Below are 8,361 nucleotides of genomic sequence, written 5' to 3' on the forward strand. Positions count from 1 at the left end.
ATCTTAAAAAAAAAAAAAAGAAAGAAAAGAAAAGAAAGAAAGTCCAAGGTCCAAACACGATTAGCATGCATTTCAGAAAGAGGATAGAAAATATCAGTAGAACAATTCAAAAACACTTTCCATACCAATAGATTGAAACCACCGTGAATTAAAGTATTGAATAATGACATTGAACTTTCAAGAAGAGAGCAGACACCCCTGCCAGGCTTGATGTTCAATGCTTTCGAGGGGAGGGGGGAGTGTTTTTGGTTTTTTGGGGGACAGTGTCACCTTTCGTCACCCAGACTGGAATGCAATGGCCTTTAAAGCGTTTTTATTTTTTTGAGATGGACTCTCACTCTGTCCCCCAGGCTGGAGTGCAATGGCACCATCTTGGCTCACTACAACCTCCACCTCCCGGGTTCAAGCGATTCTCCTACCTCAGCCTCCCTAGTAGCTGGGATTACAGACACGTGCCACCATGCCCGGCTAATTTTTGTATTTTTAGTAGAGACGGAATTTCTCCATGTTGGCCAGGCTGGTCTCGAACTCCTACCACGTGATTCGCCCGCCTCGGCCTCCCAAAGTGCTGAAATTACAAGCGTGAGCCACCGCGCCCGGCCTCGTTAATGCGTTTAACAGATGTACACATAGTGCCACATCACAAGGATAACCAGGTTTGAAAGGAATTAGTTTCCTTTGTAATCCTAAACGTTCTACTCTGCTCTTTGAAAGCCATTATTTGAAAAAGGGTGCACGGGCTTCCAGCTGGCCGCCAAAGGCGGTCTCCACAGGACACAGATTAAGTACCCGCTTCTTGGTGGGAGACAAGGGGCGGGGACAGGAGGGAAAGGAGGGAGAGGCCGACGTCACTTCCCCGCCGGCTCCGGCAGCGGGTTGGTCGGCTGAGTGGCGGAAGAGCAGACTGGGACTGGGAAGGCGCTGCCGGTGACATCACGGAGACGGCGACTTTATGTAGATGAGGCGGCGCAGGGGCTGCTGCTTGGCCACCTGCTGCTTCCCGACGAAGGAGTCCCCGCTGTGGGAGCGAGTCCCGGACCGCTGGTCGGACCTGCGAGTCCCAGCTGTGTGTCCGGGCCAGGAGGGCTGGGGGTGCGGTGCCCGCCGCAAGTGACCGTGCGTGTAAAGGGTGAGGGGTATGAGGCTGTGTCGGGGCGGAGGCGAATGAAGTCATACTTACCTGGCAGGGGCGATGCCATGATCACGAAGGTGGTTTTCCCAGGGCGAGGTTTATCCATTGCACTCCGGATGTGCTGACCCCTGCGATTTCCCCAAATGTGGGAAACTCGACTGCATAATTTGTGGTAGTGGGGGACTGCGTTCGCGCTTTCCCTTGATTTCTTGATGTTTCAAAAAACAGGATTCATATGCCCTGGAAACGTGCCATCAAGCGTTAACAGGAGCTAGTAGGTAGGTTATTTTTGTCTCGGAACTTCCTGGAAGCCAACAGCTTTGTCAGAGGATTGTTTCTCAGGCATGTTAACCCCACCAGTGTGGTAGAGAGGTCTACATTGTTATCGCTCAAGTTCACGGCTTTGAGGGCAATATGATGAAGCCAATGCTTGTGTCATACTTTTGTTTTTTCTGGAGAAGAAACGCTAAGTCTTTCTCTTCCCTATGTGGGAGTTGTGAACATTTATTAACAGCCACGTTTAAACAGTCCACTGGAGTGCATACTGTGAACTTGGCTCACTGAAACCTCCGCCTCCTGCGTTCAAGCTATTCTCCTGCCTCAGCCAGAGAATAACTCAGCCTTCCAGGCAAGTGGGATTATAGGGGCAGGCCACCATGCCCGGTTAAGTTGTTGTATTTTTAGTAGAGACCGGGCTTCACCATGTTGGCCAGACTAGTCTTGAACTCCTCACCTCAAGTGATCCACCCACCTCGGCCTCCCAAAATGTTGGGATTACCGCGCCTGGTCTGTTTACACGTTTCACAGACACATTAGTTCAGTTGCGGTTAATGTATGTTATGTTGGGCCCAAGAAAATTGTCTTTGTTTGCCAATGTGGCCCAAGGAAGCCAAAAGATAGACAACCCTGCTTTAAAGGGTTTGATTCGTGGCTCACTGGGTTATGCTTTTGATATTTTCCAGATTTGAGCTTTTAAAAAGTGTTTTCCTGAAGCACCTTAAAGCTTTGCTAATAATAGTGGAACTTAAACCAGGTTGGATATAACAAAACCCAGCAGGAATCCAACTTCTAATCTTAGTGTCAGATCAAGTAGCAAAACACCCAGGGTGACGGAAGCTGAAGATCATGCCTGAGCTATTACAACGCCCAGTGGACTGACCTTCCCTTCCCTGTATACAAAAGAGTATAACAGTCGCTTCATTTCTATCTTCTAAGCGTCTCCTGTGTAGCCCAGGCTAACCCAGAGCTATCTAAATAAAGATGGCAATTCTGGGAAATGTGCCTTCAGCTTAGTAAAGTTGACACATTACAAATCCACCACAGGTCACTTCTTTTTTTTTTTTTTTTTTGTACTTGAAAACAAAACATGTACAAATATTGCACTGGTTTGAAGATTTTAGTGGTGAAAGTGGCCTAATCAGTTATTAGTACCGTATCCAGAAACCAATCTCGGAAATATGAAATTATGCTGTTTTCAAATAGCTTAAAAGAAGGCCCCATGTGGTGGCTGATGCCTGTAATCCCAGTATTTTGTGAGGCTACAGTGGGCAGATCACCTGAGGCCAGGAGTTTGATACCAGCCTGGCCAAACCCGGTCTCTACTGAAAACACAAAAATTAGCTGGGTGTGGGGGTGCATGCCTGTAATCCCAGCTACTCAGGAGGCTGAGGCAGGACAATCACTTGAACCTGGGAGGTGGGGGTAGAGGTTGCAGTGAGCCGAGATCCTGCCACTGCACTCCAACCTGGGCAACAGAAGGAGACGCTGTCTCAAAATGAAGAAATAAATAAATAACATAGCTGAAAAAAATTACTGTGTGGTTATTTTCACCTTTCCTTATTTTACTGTATGCTGTTTAATAAAGAAAAGGAAATTATCCTCATACTAAATTTCCAAAACTGTTCTTTGCATTTACCATTTTGTTAAATGATGGAGAGAAAAGTTAATTCTTATTTGATAAGTTTGGCATAGACCCTGTCACATTTTTGATGCTTTTGCTCACGGTTCTGTCATTAGAATGCTAGCAACTAGGTACACACAAGGAGTAACCTAATCACGTTCATACAGTGGTTTGGATTCCTGAAGGCAGTAACTGCTGGACACCAAATCACAGTGTTTTCATTTGTGACGTGTTAGAGAGAAATAGGACTTTCTGCAGTACAAATGTCCTATTAACTAATCCCTGTGCTGTTAGCTTACAGGGCTTTGACTCAGTTCTGCCTCAGCCTCCCAAAGTGTTGGGATTACTGGTATGAGCCACCGTGCCTGGTTGAAATTTTTTTTTATATCCAAAGTGGTACCTGGGATTTTAGTTCTGTGTGCGTTATTGGGGCCCAAATGGTTTTTGAGGGGATACAATCCCAGGAAAGTTACTTTGGTAGGACTGGAGAATGTTTATTGCTCATTTTGTCATTGTAACTTTTGTTATTTATGTAATTTTGAGGACATATGTGTCATGCAGATTCATTAATTTGAAGGGAGTTCCTCCCTTGCAGTTGAGGTGATAGGTTATTTTTTCTTTTTTTCTTTTTCTTTTTTTTTTTTTTTTTGAGACGGAGTCTCGCTCTTGTTACCCAGGCTGGAGTGCAATGGCGCGATCTCGGCTCACCGCAACCTCCACCTGCTGGGTTCAGGCAATTCTCCTGCCTCAGTAGCTGGAATTACAGGCACGCACCACCATGCCCAGCTAATTTTTTTGTATTTTTTTTAGTAGAGACGGGGTTTCACCATGTTCACCAGGGTGGTCTCGTCCTCTTGACCTCGTGATCCACCCGCCTCGGCCTCCCAAAGTGCTGGGATTACAGGCTTGAGCCACCGCGCCCGGCCCGATAGGTTATTTTTTCAAGAGCCCAGCATCAGCTTGGGATTGGGATGGCAGTGTTTTTGGGTGATGGTGGAGATAAAGCCAACAGTCCTTTGCCAGAGCTGGACTAGTGGTACTTAATAGTCTGGGTTACATTTTAAAGATCTTAATACATACCCAGAATCCATTAATTGCCAGAGACGTAAAGTAAAAGCCCTGCCATAAAATTAACCACTATGGGACTAAAAAAGACTTCTCTGTTATTTTGTTCTTTTGAATAGGAACCTCAGGGGGTGTATACCTATCTTTTCAGCAATAATGTTATAAAAATGAATTAATCCGATTGTGGTTTTGCTGTAAGCATAAGCAAAAAATTAATAAAAAAAGAATTAAAACATTTTGCTTACTTATTACAAAGGAAGTGATTCCATCCATTTGGAAGAAGGCAATTAAACTATAAAAATACAAAAATTGCCACTATTATCAAACCTACAGTAACTATGCAGCGTAGACACCAAGGAAAGTGGTAGGCATTCACTTATTTTTTTTTTTCCCGTCATCAATATTTATTGAGCATTTACAGTGTACTAGGCACAATAGAACATACAGAAAACATTGTCCCTGCTCTTGAGGAGCTTACATTCTAAAAGAAAAAATACACCTCTTTTAAAATGGCATTTTTGTTTGGTGTTTTCTGCAAAGTACTGAGGAAATATTTTGTAAAGTGAGCTTTGGGTATAACTTAGCCCCATCATTATTTAGAGAATAGAGGAAGAGAAAAGGGAAGGATTCTAAAGGCAGACAATGACATTCAGGATAGGAAGGGTTTTCAAGGGAGATAAACACAATTTCATCAACTAAGGAGAGATTTGCTGCAGTAAATAGGATGAGGGAAATAGTTTGGCATTCACTTATCTTTTGACTGTCTTTTAAATAGGTACTTCAGGTGTTCCATAGGTTCACAGGTACAGGAAGCTTCAAGTTACAGGTCTGGGGCTTCAGGTATTGCAGGCTTGACCCTAGAAAGATGTAGCCAACTATCTAATCCTAGTACTTTGACCACGGAAGCCGTGGCCAACACCACTGAAAAAGTCCCTTCTATTTGGGTTGTAGTTGTTGAGCAGGTGACCCCTCTTTCCATGTTTTAACACATACTTTATCTCCTGGCCTGATCTTGAGTTGCTAGTTAGCTCCTGGTGCAGGGAGCCTTTGAGTTCCAAACTTTTGAAACACTTGCTGACGTTGTGTCAGATTAATTAGGTATTTTTCTTTTTCTTTTTTTTTTTTTTTGAGACGGAGTTTCGCTCGTTACCCAGGCTGGAGTGCAATGGTGCGATCTCGGCTCACTGCAAACTCCACCTCCTGAGTTCAGGCAATTCTCCTGCCTCAGCCTCCTGAGTAGCTGGGATTACAGGCACACGCCACCATGCCCAGCTAATGTTTTGTATTTTTAGTAGAGACGGGGTTTCACCATGTTGACCAGGATGGTCTCGATCTCTTGACCTCGTGATCCACCCGCCTCGGCCTCCCAAAGTGCTGGGATTACAGGCTTAAGCCACCGCGCCCGGCCAATTAGGTATTTTTCTAAACTAGCTATTTCTGGATCAGTAATTAGATCATCTATTAAAAATGGCCTTCCAGGCTGAGTGCAGTAGCTCATTCCTGTAATCCCAGCACTTTGGGAGGCTAAGGCAAGGAGTTTGAGACCAGCATGGCCAACATAGTGAAACCTTGTCTCTACTAAAAATACAAAAATTAGCCAGACGTGGTGGCAGGCATTTGCAATCCTGGCTGCTTGGGAGGCTGAGGCAGGAGAATTGCTTGAACCTGGGAGGTGGAGGTTGCAGTGAGCCAAGATTGTGCCACTGCACTCCAGCCTGAGCAACAGAGTGAGACTCCGTCTCAAAAACAAACAAAAAACCCTTCCGTTTATCATTTCAAATGGGCTTATATTAATTTTTGCTCTAGGGGAATTATGGATCCTTAAGAGGGCTATGGGCAGCAAGGTGAGCCAAGTATCTGATGTTTCCTGACAGAGCTTAGCTAGTGCTGGTTTTAGTAGTTGATTAGCCCTTTCTACTTTCCTAGAGGATTGAGGTCACCATGCTGAATGTAAACAGTATCTGATTCTGAGAGCCTTAGCAACCCCTCAAGTTATTTGGGAAACAAAAGACATGCTGTTCTCATCGTGGAGGCTTTGGGGTAACCCAAACTGGGGATTATTTCTTCTAGGAGAAACTTTATAACTTCATTAGCCTTCTCTCTTCTGGTAGAGTAAGCTTCTACCCAGCCAGTAAAGGTGTCCATTAGTACTAGCAAAAACTTGTATCCCCTACAAGCTGGCATATGGGTAAAATCCAATTGCCAGTCGTCCCCTGGGTAAGTTCCCCTTCTCTGGACTGGTTCTATTAGAGGAGTCATTTTGTTCCCAGGATTGTTGAATGCTCATAGTGAACAGGTTTGACAAACCTGCTTAATCACAGAAGTTAAGACAGGCCCAATGAAAAGCCTGTTTATCACCGCCAGAGTGGCATCTCCTCACATATGGAAAGTCATGCAAGATTTTTATAATTCTCCATTGGGTTTAGGAAGATATACTTTTGATACCATATGCCACCAGGATCCTTGTTTTTGTCCCTCTTCCTCCTTTATTAACTGTTCTTCCTGTGATGTATATTCAGGTTCTATTAGGAAATCATACAAAGGAAGCAGTGCTAGAATTTGTTGAGATTACACCCTGAGGGGTGTGGCTTTAGCTTTATCAGCCTTTCTGTTTTCTTGTGCTATAGGGGTTAGGTCCTTTTGATGCCCCCTACAACGGATTATGGCTATGCTTTTGGCAAATGTATTCCTTCCAATAGTTGGGAAGAATTTCAGACCCATGCTTTATGGGGGAATGTTTACTAGTTAGTAGTCCTCTCTTTCTTTCCAAATTGCAGCATGAGCATGAAACAGGAGAAAGGCATGTTTGGAATCTGTAGAGATGTTAAGCTTTTTCCCTTTTCCTAATGTCAGAGCTCGAGTAAGAGCAATGATCTCAGCTTTGTGTGCTGACATACCTGGAGGCAGGTGTTGGACCTCAATAATTGTGTTGTAATTTACTATTGCCTATCTGGCCCAGCCTTCCCCGTTTGATATAAAGCTGCTGCGGTCTGTGAATCATCATCCTCTGGATCTGGGAGAGGCCTTTTAAATCAGGCTGGCTAACACATGTGTGTGTAATAACCTGCTCACAGGATAATCACTGGGCCTGTGGGCAGCAATGAAGCTGGACTTACGGCGTTTCAGGTTTTAAAGGTCACATCTAAATTGTCTAGGAGCATGGCCTGGTAGTTGGTTAACCTTTTCCCCATCATGCAGATGTGTCCTTTTATTCCTAGGACCACTTGATGTGGGATTAATACTTCCAGTGGTTGACCCAGGGTGATTTCAGTGGCTTCTTCCACTAAAATAGCAGTGGCTGCCACTGGCCGCAAGCAGCTTGGCCACCCTGAGGCCATTCCATCCAATTTCTTTGACAAGCAGGCAGCTAGCACTCCCACAGCTATGCCTTTCCTTTCTGCTACATAGTGAGGTTTAGTGAGGTCTAGGAAGCCAAGAGTGGGAGCCTGACTGACAGCCTGTTTTAACTTGACAGAAGTTTCTCTCATTTCCGGAGTCCATTCAATTGGCTCATTTTCTGGCCCCCTTGTTGCTGGGTTTTGCTGAGTCCAACATTTGGTACTCATATTCTGTAAAACCCAGCCATCCCCAGAAAACAACGAAGCTGTTGCCTGGTGTCGGGGGAGCTCCAAACCACATATGGCTTGTACTCGTTCTGGGGATATTTGCTGGGCTCTGGGTGTTAAGATATACCCTAAGTATTGAACACATTGGTGGGCAATCTGGGCCTTCCTTTTGGACACTTTATATCCCATCTGCCAGGAAATTTATGGCTCTTATTTTAGTCATATGCCCCTGGGTTGGGCTACACACAAGAAGGTCATCTATATACTGGAGTACACTTCATTTTCCAATTGTAGAACCCTTAGATCCCTCTCTAAGGCTTGGGGGGAAAAAAAAAAAAGAGGGTTATCCTGAAAGCCCTGAGGAACACTGTCCAGGGGTATTGCTACTTTAGCCCTATCCAGTTTCCCAGTATACCATGCCAGCATGTTGACCTATTTATTAATGTGGTCTGGGACACTGTCTGCATTATTAACTATTAGCAATTGTGCTGGGCGGTGAATAAATTGTACCAGTGTCCCTATTATAACTAGATCCCCTCCCAGCAAGGGGGACTGGCACCTTGCTACTACTAGAAATTCTTGCTGGAGGCCGGGCGCGGTGGCTCAAGCCTGTAATCCCAGCACTTTGGGAGGCCGAGGCGGGTGGATCACAAGGTCAAGAGATCGAGACCATCCTGGTCAACATGGTGAAACCCCGT

At 44.9% G+C, this 8,361-nt stretch overlaps 1 non-coding gene across 1 annotated transcript; it reads left to right on the forward strand.

Moving 5' to 3' along the window:
- Positions 1-1,172: 1,172 nt before the first annotated feature.
- LOC119468424 lies at positions 1,173-1,336 on the forward strand. The gene has a single exon (XR_005197103.1). It is a non-coding gene; the product is annotated as a U1 spliceosomal RNA (small nuclear RNA).
- Positions 1,337-8,361: the final 7,025 nt, after the last annotated feature.

The sequence above is a fragment of the Cebus imitator genome, unplaced genomic scaffold (assembly GCF_001604975.1).
Source record: "Cebus imitator isolate Cc_AM_T3 unplaced genomic scaffold, Cebus_imitator-1.0 Scaffold427, whole genome shotgun sequence".
Taxonomy (NCBI): Eukaryota; Metazoa; Chordata; class Mammalia; order Primates; family Cebidae; genus Cebus; species Cebus imitator.